This window comes from Anabas testudineus, chromosome 10, assembly GCF_900324465.2.
Source record: "Anabas testudineus chromosome 10, fAnaTes1.2, whole genome shotgun sequence".
Classification (NCBI taxonomy): Eukaryota; Metazoa; Chordata; class Actinopteri; order Anabantiformes; family Anabantidae; genus Anabas; species Anabas testudineus.
Genome location: NC_046619.1, coordinates 15499225 through 15512290, shown reverse-complemented (window position 1 = coordinate 15512290; position 13066 = coordinate 15499225). Strand labels below are relative to the sequence as shown.

Below are 13066 nucleotides of genomic sequence, written 5' to 3'. Positions count from 1 at the left end.
AGAGATACTCACTTCTAAAAGGTTTTGAACAAGGCTCATCCTTCTAACCAGTCAGAGAAAGTCAGCTTGACGATGGGCTGGGTGGAGCAGAGTGGATTGATTTCAAGTGCCATGCTGCTGTTAACTCGATTGCCAGAAGTTACGTATATTTTAGCTTTAATTCAGTTTTTGGTTGCTTAAGAAAATGTTATCATCTTACTGTAAAAAGCAACTTTTTTGCTAACAAACACATTAGCAAAAAGTTATTTCACATTAATTAGACATGGAGTAAAATTAGCAGAGACTATATGTCCATTATTGACTCTTTTACAGCTCAGTTTTGGTTTATTTTAAATATAATTAGATGTTGCAAAAGTGCTATTTGGACAGATGCTATTAGAGGTTAGAGTCTTTTTGTTCTTGAATAAATGAAAAAAGTGTGAAAATTGTGGGATTAATTGAATTGAATTCTAAGCAATTAAGATGTGGGGCAGGAAAAACACTGTAATGCTCTGTAGAGCTGAGGGGAACTGCGATGCAAACAAATTACAGCTTTTAAATTAGATATAGTCATTTGACCCATTGTTCATGTAGACATAATAATAATTATAAGCGCAGCTTTAAATCATTACAAAATCATGTGTTCGGTTTGAAAATGTTTTGTTTTTCCTGTGAAAATTCAGAGTTAATGAAAACATTTATTCCTGTTACAACCCAATGACTCACTGAAGCCCACAAACAATTCCTCTTCCTGTGCCTCTCAGGTCTTGGAGCCAGAGCACCAGTAGTCCAAACTATCATAATTTGGGCTGGGAGTAAGAAATCACATGTGTCACAGTTTATGTCGGCAGTCGTAGCCTGGAGCAATGGCTGGTTTAAAACTTGGAACAAACTCCAAAATCATTTTCTTTGTGCACCAGTCATTCATCTTTTTCCCAGACACCCAAACATCACAGACCTGCTTCCTCTCAAACTGACATAACTGACGAGTAAGCAACATTTTCCATTCTTCAATCACATGTGGGTTTTTAAAATTACATTTGAACATAAATTAAAATGTAATCTGTTTGTAAACAGACATGATTTCCACATCCTGAAATTTCTTATTTAATGAAAACCTCTGTGTCAACGCAAGGACATCGTCATAAGGAACAAACTGAGATTACAATGTGGTGTTAAACACAGTTTATTCAATGATTTAATCTTGGAGTTGCTTACTACATTATTTTAATTTTGGAGGACAGTTCAAATACTCCTAATCTTTCTTGTGCTCCAACTTGAAGTACACTCTTTGTTCAGCTTGTCTCCTCCATGAGTGACCATTAAACGGATGGTTGAGTGTTCAGCCACCGATGAGCCCAAGTACAGCTACTACACAGCTGTATTACCCTTGTGTCATTTCACTTTAGAGGCTCGCCAGAGGACCTGTCGGGCCTGCGATGTTTTACAGCTCAGTTTGTAGACAAAACACTTCACTACCAAATCCCTTCAACAACATCTGCTGCCAATTAAGTGGAGGCATTCCTGGAGTTTGTGCTGCTTAATATTCACTGGGGTTAGGATCTGCTGGGACAGAGGTGGACGGGAACAGAGGGGAGGGGAAGCCAGCTTCTACAATCCTTTGGTCCAAAGTCCAGACGCAGTGAAAAATAAGGGGTTAACAAAGAGTGTGCTGGAGCAGACGCGGGTTAACTGGGCTAATTTGCAGGGATAATAATGGTGTTCATGCAAGGCCTTTGGGGAGAAGCAGTGTGGAACAGACCTGACGGTGCAACCACACAGGAAGTTTACAACATGGCCCGGGAAATCCAAATGTATTTAATCATCAAACAAGAAGTGAGTGGCTGGCGACAAGGCCAGGGCCAGAAGCCATCCTCAAGATGAAGACAAATGTTTGGAGAAAGGGCTCAGACAGAACGCCAGATTGGCACCTCAAAGATTTCAAACCATTAAAACCTCTGATTTTATTGGCAGAGGTGCATGTATTCTTAAGAAGATTATTAACATTAGAGAGAGCATTATATGTTATGTTATATCCCTGAAAAAATGCAGTCGCAGCATGAAATAAACAATAAACCTAATTTCCTGGATGAACTTTTATAGGAATGGTAGAAGTAAAAAAAAAAAAAGTCTTTTATTAGCGGTAATCAAAGTGTATCCTTTGTATGTAACAGCACATATGTGCTGCCTCGCTTAGTCGGGAGAGTAATAACCCAGTTAATTGATAATTAGAGTCATGGCCTCCTTAAATATGGCCACACAATGTCCTTGTGAATTTTTATGGATGTATCCCAGACACTGCTAACTTTAGAAATGCAGGAAACTCAAACCAGTTTCCTCTTTTTAGCCCAAGCTTGTCTATTTATGCATATTTCTTCTGAGAAAATATATTTTTGGTGTATTCTCATACCTTGCTGAGAGGGAGAAAGAGGAAACCTTAAAGTTCAGCTGTGTTTGTTTCAGTGGGATGTAGTTCTCATTTGTGGGAATATTTACTTTTCATCATGTGCAGTAGCTATCAGTATCTCACTTGTTGTTTTAAGGTGAAATGGCATTTTATGTAAAAACAAATTTTATATATATTTTGCAGTATGCGTCCTCATTCCCAGATGTGTGCCCACCCTGATGTGAGGATGCTATGCCAGCGGCTGGTTGAAGCAGAGCTGTATAATGAGTCTCTGAAAGGTGATGTGGATCATGCGACACCTCTGCTGTACCCTCACCGACGGACACCTCTTTCCATGGCAACTGCATAAACATCTGTCTCCCTGTTTAAGAGAAGGTCTTGAGACAATATCCAAGGCTGTAATTCAGTATACTGTAGAGAGCCAGTCATTGTGCATTCTCCATTTGTGCAAACTAATTGAAGCCCCTTATCATATTTCAATATAAATGAAGTACAGACAGCAACTAGTTAACTTAGTTTATCCTGAAAAAATGCTGTCCAGTTGTAACAGGATGTATGAGCTGTGTCAATACATCTATGCATTTTCACTCTCTATCTATACTGTACTAACACAATAATAGCTAAATAAGCTAGTTAGCTAAGTTGGATAAGTTAGACTACTTCAGTAGCTGCAACCATGCAACATGATGGATGACCACTCGAACTATTGCCTGATTGCTCCTGAGTCATTTCTATGTTAGCCTTTCCAATCCTTCCCACTGTGCCAACATACATGCAGCGTTAATGAGAGCAACTTTTTGAACTGCAGGTGTTTTTCCTCCTCTGGCATCATACATGTGTCATGATGGCGTCTTCAAATAAGCCATATAAGCCAAGCCAAGTGTGCAGAGTTGATGTTTTGTCTTAATCAATGCCTGACTAACATCAACAACTTCATGAATAATTAGAGAGAGAAAATACTTGACCCTTTATCATTGACTTAATAATAACTTTACTGTTAATGTTTTACCAGTCAAGTGAGCAAAACGTTGATCTTATAATGTTTCAAGCTCATTTAAGAACAAGTAAACTGTTTCATATATTTAAATTAAGAAGGCCGGGGTCACCCCTTATAAACTCTTTGTAAAGCATGACAAACAACGACTATCAAATCAGTCCTCACTATGTCATCTTGTTTTCATCCAATGACCTATAGAGTTAACACTATTTTTTATTTCCAGCTTGTAACATTCATGATTTTATCTTTCCCTCACGCCGTGTCAAAACACATTTCAGGGATCTGTTGATACATGATGTCCAAGTACCATCCACACTCTTTAACATGTTTTACATTCTCCACCTCATGCCTTGCATTACACAGAGGAGCAATTGACTTGATGATGACAGAGTCCCTAAACATTCAGTGTAAAAGGAACATTTTTACTCACGCTGAAAATGAAATGGCCCCAGGGTAACGCAAATGCATTTTGTGGTCTCATTTTGAAGATGATTTGAGAATAATTTTTGACATTAGTGCTTATGGCCTACTACAACCATTAGGGAATATAACTTTTAAAAGTAGAGTATTTCTTTTTCCCAAAAATGCAGGAGTATACAAGTCCACTGTTTATTGCACTGTAATAATGATTACCATACCTTGTTTATATCAAATAAAGTAATTTTTGATGGGCAACACTGAAGTATAACTCCCTTTTGACCTTATTTTTATGCTAGGCCTGGTGTCCCATAACCCACAGTCTGATAAAAAAGTATTTTTCTAACCCTAAACAGAAAGTCATTTTGATTGTCCCGTATTAAAACATTCAGGCAAGTTATAAGTAACCATTAACAGGCTGAAAAACAAACACTGTCTGGTTAAAACCACAACCAGAAGCAGCAGATCTTTATCTCCAAGCCACAGTAGTGGTTGAGTTGTGCTTTCATTTACCGTATGTCTGGACTGCAAATGAAGCATCACTAATGGGATAATAACCACAGATATCCAGGTTGAGCACAGAGCTGCTCTGTTTTTCAGGAGATACTGACTGTGTCAATGAGCCAGAGGTTTATTTGACCCTCCCTTTTGTTACCTTTTGAGTTGTACTGTTGGCACAAAGTGAAAGGTCTGAGAGCTGCCAGCGACTGGGGTCAGTATTCATTATTATTATAGTGAGTTTTTAGTTAGTTGTGACCATTAAGGTTTTTCCACTGAAGCAAACACATCAGTGACCAGGACTCCACTATGTATAGTTTGAACTGGAGTCTTACACATTAAAAGTTCATCTAAATATATTGGGACAGAGCTATTAACAGCACCTTAAATAGACTGTCCTTTGAACCCAGACCCTGTTACTGCAGACGTATGCTCTGATAAATAGCTCTGAGTGTAACCCTGTCTTCTACAGACATGTATGTTTTTACTCATGCTGAACAGCATGGCTCCATACACATAGTCAACATCATCACCACTTTGTTTCAAACTGAAAACTGCTACTGAATGGATTTCCATGAGCTGTGTTGCAGCAGCGTTTACCTAATTCAACTTTTGTCTACCTGATCCCACCCTGTTTTACCGTGTCTATTAGCAGATGTGTCAACTGACTCACTACATTCAAATGAATGTGATGGTTGCAGTATTTCAGGTCTCAGTCTTGTTTTATCAACACAGTTCTGAAAGATATATGCAATATTCACACGACTAAGCTGCAAAACATATCATTATACACTGTGCTTTTAATCTCTTCCAATAATACGGTATTTATCCATTCAATTCAGTATCTGCTGCAGTATTGAAATGATTGGTGTGTAATGTTATGTTTAGACACAACACATGATCAGATTTAGGGAAATACTACTGAAAAAGTCATTTGAACTTTAAGACATAACATGTTTACTTTTACTAATTTAACATAAAACTGAATCTTTTGTTGTTTTTCCTGCCTCACCCCATTCAGACCAAGGATTTGAACCCCAGTCAGTTTACAGAAACATAGCACCTCCTTGACTTAAACTTAAAACTTAACCCTTGCAGCTAAAACATTTTCCTGTTATTTTTTTTAAATAAAAAACTTGCATGTACATTGGCAAAAAAAAAGTATGTGAACCTTTTGGAATTTCATGGTTTTCTGCAATAATTTGTCATAAAACGTGAAGTAGCTCTATTCCATACGCTCAAAATAATTTTCCTATGAGGTATGCCAATTCCTGACTTCTACTAGCACTATGAGGTTTTTATGGTTGCTCTGAATAAAGACATGAAAGAGTTTTGGCACATAATATTTGTTAATACTCTTAACTTAGAGACGGTCAGATCACATTTTATGACAAATTAATGCAGAAAACCATGAAATTCCAAAAGGTTCACATACTTTTTCTTGTCAGTGTATGCTGCATCTTTCAACTTTTGATATCTCCTTGTTCTTAATTTGTAAAGTTTTTGCTGCCAGCCTTGCTTGAAATTAACTTCTCTTGCACAGATCAACAATTCCCTAAATAACAAGACATGGATGTGACAATAAGGTTTGTAAGCTGACATGTTTTCAAGGGATTATTCCCTGGAGGCGACTTTTATTTCTTCCTGTGGCTGTCATTGGACTGACAGTAGGAGAAGTATAGTATAATACACAACAGTCAGCTCTCACAGTGGAATAAAATTAAACAGACACTGACAAAAACTAAAATTAAGTTTTTTCTGTGATGGATAGCTCACTTAAAATGCATTTTCCACAATGTCACTACGGTTTTTCATGCCGCACAAAAATGAGTAATAGCAGAATGCCGACATCAGTAGGAATAATGCAAAGGGAGCCTGAGCATGAGTATTATCTGTTAGGGAAGCCTCTGCTTCACTAGATAGTACTCAGTGGAACATGACAGGAAATTCAGGAAGGAAACAGATGATGTCTAGCAGAGGTCACGAGCTAGTTTTGAACCCGTGATGACAGGAACACATGGCGTTTACCTCCAGCCCACTGAGCCACACAGACCAATAATTTATCTTTAAACCAAACCCCAGAATGTGCCTGTGAATTTCTCTCTCTATCTCTGGTAAGCCATGTGTTTGGCACACACATATTTGGGGATTTTCAAAGTGCCTGGTCTGGTTTTATAGAGTCCCTCTAGAATGAGATTACTTTTTAAAATTTTTCAGGCTGCTGTTATTCTAACAGAGGTCATGTTTACATGAGTGGAGTAGCTGTTTAAGGGGTGGCCCCATGTGGGCCAACTTTACTCAGGTACAAGGAAAGTCTGGGCCTTCAATGGCCAGAATTATGTACATTTTTTCCACTTTTCCATCATCCACTCTGAGGTCATTAAATCTAGCTCCTCTGTGTTTAAATTAAATAATTACAGCATACCTCCACCACCAATACCTCACTTTGACAAATATCATAATATCCGAGGGGAAATCATTAGATGAAAATAGTGCTGAAAATGGGTTGTGTACTTGTTTATGCTTTTCCTCAGTGTTTGTGTGTTAGAAACTCCCACACATGAACCTTTGAGATCTGAGCCATGTCAAATCACCCCTAATCCTGTGTCATCCTTATCAGTCCGTGTGTACACTGGACACCTCAGTGCCCTCCCCCACTGTGTTTTTCAGACAGGTGATTGGTTGGCTGTGGGTTGATTCATGCGGTTAGCCTTTAATGTTTACCTGTTGCAGGCAGATGTTCTCCAGGAAAAGCAGGAACACATCCTTGCTGGATGTCAGTGCTCTGTGTTCCCAGAACCTCAGCCAATGATGTGGTAGCACTTACATAAACCTGGATCTTCAACTGTAAACTGTGGGTTTGTCAGTTTGGATTTTCAAAGTTGAGATGTATACATATGCAGGAGTTCTGTGTTTTAATTATAGGGGACACATGATTACAGCTGTTGGGCTGATTATTATTATATGATTCATGACTGAGTCTGACTAATGTGACCAAGTCTGTAAATTACCCTAACCACTATACATCAACTTTTTAGTTTGGAATTACCATAAATGATCCAGTCATATCTCTGCTAATATAATGATCACATGCCACAAATAAAAATGTACATAGGCAGATATTTTTGCAGTGTACACTGATCTCGACTGTTGCCCATGCACAAACATACATACATACAAATACATTTACATGTATTTTGAGTACAGCACATGCCATGAACACACACAAGTATGTGTAGTGCATATTCAAACATGTAAATATATAGTAACACCTTTAACAATGATGTCTGTCCTTGCAACATAAAAGTGGGAAAATTATCTTTCTATTACTCTGTCGTGTGTTTCCTTTTTAAAAATAGTTGTCTATTTTTGCCACATGGTTCTGGGTGTCCAGATGTTCATTATTTTTGTAATAAATATACCCAGATGTTCACAAACCATGTTTATCAAGCACTGTGTTGCTGACGATTCACAGTTCAGTCTCCAATGGATTTTTGCCAAATTCATTATTATGTTATGATTGTTTATGCAATTAGCTGTCAGGTCTCTCTTGCAAAAGAAATCATCTCAAGAATATTTTAAAATTATAAATAAATCTGAATTTACTATATAATCTATTTGAAAATAGTCAAATTGTTCAATTTTTTACATTTCCTTATACAATTTCCTTTTTTAATTTTTCTACTCAGTCTTCATTAGAGTTGTGAAAAGCATTAAAAACATAGGAAATCAGCCCTGATGTTTTCTCAGATTTGGAAACTTAATTTCTCAGTTTTAGTAAATAAGTGGACACAAAAGGTGGGTTGCTTCCTTTTCACTGAAGTAGATTCACTTTTGTTCTTGTGTTCTAACCAATGTTACCACATTGTTTGTAAATTTGCCGTCTTGCCGTTAAGTTAAACTGAAATGCTAATGTTAACATGCTAAAGCTTTAACTGTGCAGATGAGGGTAGGTGAGCAAACTATATATTAAAGGTTTTTGTAATCAAAAAGTCACAACCTAGCTAAGAGTTATCGCTTTCTGAAGGTTAACAGCTAACTATAAAGTAGTTAATGGCTCAATTATTAGTTTAATACTTAATTAACATTTTATTTTGATTAGAATTCACTAATGGAAACAACTTTCTGTTTACCAAGTTGGACAAAATAGATCTACAGCCTGAAACCTTTGCCTTTTTAGTTAACTGTTTAATTCATCTCCATCTGACATCTGCAAAAGACAGTTTGACCGGTCATCTTCAGGAAAAGTGCTGCATGGCATCTGTAGCAGCCTTTTACTAATGTTTTCACATTTATACAAGACTGATGGAGTTTTGATGATGGTTACTACAAATTGGGAAACACAATAGGAAATGTTTATAGTTTTGGCCACTAATTTTGTTTGGACAAGGAAATGAATACACAACATGTTTAAAGTTGTCATTCGTATTATGCAGCTGGAAGTCGTTGAGTGCTTAGAAGTGTTAAATTGTCTTCTGGGTTTTAAGTTGTTGGTTTTTTTCATAGATTTATTTATCTTTCAGAAGAACTCAGTAACCTAACTCTGTGACTTTAACGCACTGGTAATGCATGGACAACCATCTGCTAGAAATTATGTGTTTCACAACAGCATATATGTATGTTTTCTATTAACTTAATGAGGAAATGTTGTCAGTTTACATACTTGGCAAGTTGCAAAAGTTTCTATACTGAGCTTAAAAGCAAAATGTTGACTGACAATGTTTTTGTTATCTGCTAAGAAATCCAGCGTAGAAATACAAGTGACTACAGGTTTCTTAAACCTTATATTTGTATGTTTATTAGGTGAAGATCATGGTATGGTTTGTGTATTAACATTCAACTATAAGAGTAATCTGTCTCAAAATGCTTTTGTTGCTTGAACTTAACTACAGGGTGGTTAGGGTCAAGCAACAAACTCTTCATAACTCAGGTAAAAATCCTAAAAGTGTCATATTATTCATTTAAAATCATTGCCTTTAAATGTAATAATGTTTTTGACCACATGGATATTGGAGAAAGATTTTAGTAATATAGTATTAATTATATCATATCACTTCTAGGTTGAGAGAGACAATGACTTTCACAACATTTGCGATATTGTTGCCTGTGGATGTCAGAAGACTTGAACCTAAGGGGACTACTGACCTTCTTTTAGATAAAATTCCAGCATAAGACTAAGGTACAGTATAAAAGTCATATAAAGTAATATTATTACCTTGATTTAGCAGACACTGGTTATAAGCTGTGCTTTAGACAACCATCTAAACTTGTAAGTGCTTCTCACATTAAGTCAGTGTATGCTCTTTTCAGCTTTAACCTGCTGGCCTTTGATCATTTTCTCCACCCTCCGGCCATCCTGACTCATCTCAACTGTGTTTCCCAGTGGCATCCACAGTCAGTATGCTTTGTATATTGCTGATGTCTGTGTTTATTTGTCTTACACGCAATGTTAGCCAGAGATGTCACCTACCAAACACCCACATACATAAACAACCGTGCACACACATACACACACAATTCACGCAACCATGTGCACACAGAGATTTAACAGAAGCACAGTAGCGAAAGAGAGACAAGTCTTCAGGGTTTTTGTTTGATAACAATTCAGTGGAGATAATTAGTTGATAAGATATCACTTTGATTTACTGTGGGGACTTGACTACATCTATTGCCTGCAAGCCTAGCCTCACTCAAAAGCTTTGTATTACCATATGTTGAATTTTTTATCAATTAACGTCCTGAAGGAGACATAGGAAAGTGCTTTAAAAGCAAGGACAATTCTGTAATATTTGCATAAGACTCATGCTTGCACTCCTATGTACAATTCAAATGTGTGCTCCTATATGGCCTGAGTAAGTGTCAAAAAATGGATGCTACTTCTAAAGTAATTAGTAGCTCTGACCACTCAGACAGCTGGCCAATTAAATGTGCTCCTGGCTGCTGCTGCTGGTGCTTGATTTGTGTTGGGATTCAAACAGAGGTGTAGATGGGAGGACAAACTCATCTCTCCGTAGACAGGGGAGAGAAGCCAGGAAAACTTGGCTGCGCCTGTGTGCTTCTCAGCTGGCTGTGCGAGCAGATAAGAAAAGAGGCACAAGGAGAGCTGCTGATTCTGGGTTTATTCCACACTCCCCCCTTCTCCTGGTCTGCCTTTCTCTGTGCAGCTGCAGGTCTGGGAGTTGACCTGCATTAAGACATCAGAAACCGCCTGACGGGCTAATAGGAACGGTTTTCTAGAGCATCTTCAAAAGCTTGTTAAACTGTGGAGTTTTGGCAGTGAGTTTGGGAAATCTGTTATTATGGTTTAAATAGGGTTCATCTAATCTGTGTTGGCAGATTAAAAATGCCTGGGCATCACCCAAATGCTTCTTCACTAACTGATGTCTCTGTCTCTACGCTAATGTATTTATTAGGCATGTACAAACGCATTCTTTTTCCTGAGTAGCTGAATGAATGAAGCTCGCAAGCCAACATTCCTTTAGCCCTGCTACATTTGATGTATTGTGTTTCTTTTTACTGCACTGAAGACTGAGTACATATGCAAAGATAACTTCTAAGGATCTTTGTTCTTCCAAGACTTTTGCAGCTTTTGTTGAAACATGCCTAAAGGTTTCTTTGTGTTTTACTGTAACCATTTTGCTTTTATTGTTTTCTGTAAACCCTCTGATGCTGAAGGAAAAATAGTTTTGGTTTGGAGTGGTCTAGCCAGTGGGCATCTGACAGTGATTTGCTGATCCTGTGCAATTGCATGATGGCTCTTATCCTCTAAGGCCCTAGGACCCTAAAAAAAAAGAGCCAATCACTGCCTCTCAACCCTCTTCTGTTGGCAATTATAGGTCAGTGTGTGTCAAGAAATCATTGTCTTTTCATTGAATGGCTCAGTCTTAGCTCCAGCCGCAATCAGTTATGTTTTTATCTTTGCTATTTAAAGTGGAACAGAAATCCAGTAACAGCATGGCCACTGAATCACTGTTGTTTGAGTTGTTTTAGAATAATACTCCCCTGCCATATTCCAGAGTGGAAGTGAATGGCTTAATTAATCTTCACCCCTTTATGCTGTTAAAAATGATTGATTCGATCAAAAACACACATTTGTACATGCTTGAAGTCTAGTTTCTAACATTGGTTAAATAAATCTCCATTGATTAGCTTTTTTTTTTTTAAATTTGAAAACACCTTAGAAATGCAAACCTGTTTCCCGTTGCAGCAGCTATTGTAAAGCACTAGTCCAACAGAGTGGGTTATTGAAATAGACAATTCAGTTTATGTATTAATGAGTAATTAGCACTGTCATTTATGAACAACTTGTTTTGTGACTGTTGCACCAAACGTAAATCTATTCCCAAGTAATAAAAACAACAGACTCTGAAATCTCTGGAAAACAAATTTTCAGTTCAAGGTGTAACAGTGTTTGTTCCTACAACCAGGTGGCTCCAGCCGCAGTAACTCCGATCTCAAGTAAAAGCTACAAAAACTCACACTTGAATGAATGGAAACTTAGTTAAACAAATACTGAGCATGCATGTCAATATCATAAATGTAAAATGAATATTGTCTGTCATTGGTGAATTGTCTCTCATATCTTCAATTGAGCTGGTGTAATGGTAATAAGCAGTGACTTAATGTACACCTGCTCAGGGATGAGGTGTACATTTTGAACTGTCTTGGTGCATAGTGTTGACTTTTAAATATTTATACAAAAAATAATTTGGTTATATACATTTTAATCACAGAATAATATTTTTCCAAGCTCAATTAAAACATTCAACAACTCTCAACAGACTTGATTCCTTTGAGCCTCTTGACAGATCTGGGAAATACCTTGAGGTTAGTGAAGGGACTCATGTTGCTGTCTGTTTGAATGCATGATTGAGTCTTTGAGTATCCATGTGGCAAAGAGGTTTGGACCGTTAACGCCTCTGTGGTTGGGTAGGAGCTCACTGAGCAAAGTGACGCCTTCCTGACAAGGTCGGCTCAGCCCTTAGAGACATGGCCTCTTAACTGGCCTTAACAAGATAATAACACTGTGTGGCTCCCCTGATCAGGAGCAAATTGTTTACCTAAATGCTTTGGGCTGGGGCTAGAAGAGGAGTGGGCTTTACTGACTTGACATTGAATGGAACTCAACAACCACTATCTCTGATAATCTGTGTCATGCACACAGCTGATAAACATGTCGTTTTGGGTGACACTCATATGATCTGCTCACTGGCTTCCTGGCTCTGAGCACGCTATTCATGCATGTGTGTACGTTGTGGTTAAAGATAGTGTTATCAGAGAAAACCTCAATGACAACTGGACACTGGAGATTTTTGTTTGAATGGGCTTACTTCATATGTTGTTAAAAATACAACTTGTAGGAATGTGTGAGGAGGTTTTTATATTACAGCCGTCTTAACAATAAAGAACATTCCTGTAGGGTTCTTGCTCAATGAAATGTTGTTGGGGTCATCTAACTCCTTGAGGGTTTCTTGTATACCACTTTATATATGGCTGTAAAGATTTCACTAGTGTCTGCATACCTCTAAATGGACAACACACCTTCATGCTAATGTAACTGTGATTTAAGTCTTTTTCACATTTGAACTCTGGACAATGTCTGGAGAATCAGTTTCAGACATTATCCAGAGTCGCTCTTTTATATATGTAGCACAAAACGGGAGATTATCAATGTCATATGTGGTCTCACTTAGACACATAGTGCCTTTGGTTGTTCGGTGGTCCCTTGTTAAAGCATGATGTGACACAGAAAGTACACTGCAGAAACC

At 37.7% G+C, this 13066-nt stretch overlaps 1 long non-coding RNA gene across 1 annotated transcript; it reads left to right on the top strand.

Moving 5' to 3' along the window:
• Nucleotides 1–4449: 4449 nt before the first annotated feature.
• Nucleotides 4450–9687, top strand: LOC113160763. Its single transcript, XR_003298711.1, has 3 exons — nucleotides 4450–4512; nucleotides 9359–9477; nucleotides 9609–9687. It is a non-coding gene; the product is annotated as an uncharacterized LOC113160763 (long non-coding RNA).
• The last annotated feature ends 3379 nt before the right edge of the window (nucleotides 9688–13066 follow it).